Source organism: Galeopterus variegatus, unplaced genomic scaffold (assembly GCF_000696425.1).
Source record: "Galeopterus variegatus unplaced genomic scaffold, G_variegatus-3.0.2 Scaffold5129, whole genome shotgun sequence".
NCBI classification, from domain to species: domain Eukaryota; kingdom Metazoa; phylum Chordata; class Mammalia; order Dermoptera; family Cynocephalidae; genus Galeopterus; species Galeopterus variegatus.
This window is the reverse complement of record NW_007731240.1, coordinates 96,035-97,480: the sequence shown is the minus strand read 5'-3', so window position 1 is coordinate 97,480 and position 1,446 is coordinate 96,035. Positions and strand designations below refer to the sequence as shown.

General features: G+C 60.0%; 1 long non-coding RNA gene across 1 annotated transcript; it reads right to left on the bottom strand.

Annotated features, from left to right (window-relative positions):
- Nucleotides 1–382: 382 nt before the first annotated feature.
- LOC103604409 lies at nt 383–782 on the bottom strand. Its single transcript, XR_551710.1, has 2 exons — nt 601–782; nt 383–506 (listed from the first exon to the last, which is right to left on the bottom strand). It is a non-coding gene; the product is annotated as an uncharacterized LOC103604409 (long non-coding RNA).
- Between the last annotated feature and the right edge of the window lie 664 nt (nt 783–1,446).

Below are 1,446 nucleotides of genomic sequence, written 5' to 3'. Positions count from 1 at the left end.
CCTCTAAGAAAGGCAATCCTCTCTAGGAGGAGAAAGAAACCCTGTGCGTGCATAGGGTGGGAGGAAGTGAAGGGGGAGGGAAGGAAGGAGAAGAGGGTGAGATTGGGGGGTGGAGGACGAAGGAGAGAGAACGAGAGAAGGAAAGAGGAAGGAAGAAGATGGGGGATGCCCAACAGCAACTCCGGGCTCTGAATCACGAGCGCTGTGCAAAGTGCTTTTCCAGGAGATGCACATGTGGTCTCCTGTTTCTCACAATGGGCCACCCGGGGATCCTTCCCTAGGTCTGTCTCCCACCACCCAAACCCAAGTGTACAGAGAAGAAAATCTTTCGGACGGATTCAAGCCCACAGGCACGGCCGAGGTGGCCGCTCCGCCAGTCCCGCTGCCTTACCTGGAGGGAGGATCAGGAGGTGGTGCCGGGTCTCGGTCCCCACGGCTCTCCCCGCGCGGACCGGTGCGAGGCACACGCGTACTCCCGCTGCCTCCGCTCTTGGAAAGGGGGCAGCCTGCAACACAAAAGGGGTGTGTGGGTGTGGGTGTGTGGGAGGCTTTCCGGGGCCACCGGCTGGTCCCAGCTGGCCGCCCCCACCCTACACACACCCCTTTGGGGCGCTGAGCCCCCTTCTCAGCTGAGCAGCACCCTGGGGGCTTGCCCTGGGTGCAGTCTCAAGTTGCCGCTGCTAACTGCTGCCGCCGCCGCCGCCGCTGCAGAAGGAGGAGGTGGAAAGACACTGGGGGCAGCACCCGGTCTCGAGCATCCCCACACTGCAGCTTCTCCAGGAATCCCTCCAGTGAGGAGGCGGCCGCCCATCATCTCCCAGCCCCGGCAGCCTGATTGGTTCCAGCGCGGGTACGCTGCGCCCACGAGCCAATCCGGGCGCACTAATAAGAGGTGGGTCCTCTCGGCCAGCAGCGCCCATCCCAGTTGTGTTAGTGTCTCTCCAGCCCCACAGCGGACAGGGACCTGACGAGGGGGCAGAGGTGGGTTGGGGGAGGAGGTGAACTGACAGGGGAGCAGATCCCAAGGAGACACAGTCAAGGGCATCCGATAAGCCCTCTGGGTAGGCTCAGGGATGTCCCATAACCTGTTCAGCAAGCCATAAATGCACAGGAGAAGGAGACAGTATAATACAAAGCTTTTTTTTTTTTTTTTTACTTTCAATCAAATCCTGCCCTGATACTGAGCATGCCCAGATTGCAACAGCGCCCTAGGAGTTTCGATGTGTGTGGGTTCTCCGGCTGTGGGTTTTTGAAAAGATGGGAGTGGGGAAAGGAGAGGCAGAAGTTTGTCTTTGGCTATTCGACCCGGCGGAGTTGTGAAACCAGGGCATGGTGGGGACATGCAAGGATTCCGCGCGTGTCCTCAGACTGAGCCACAGGGAGGTGGCTCTCGGGGCTGCTGGAGGCTAATCATTTTGTCCTGCCGGGGTTCGAGGTTGGAAGCGG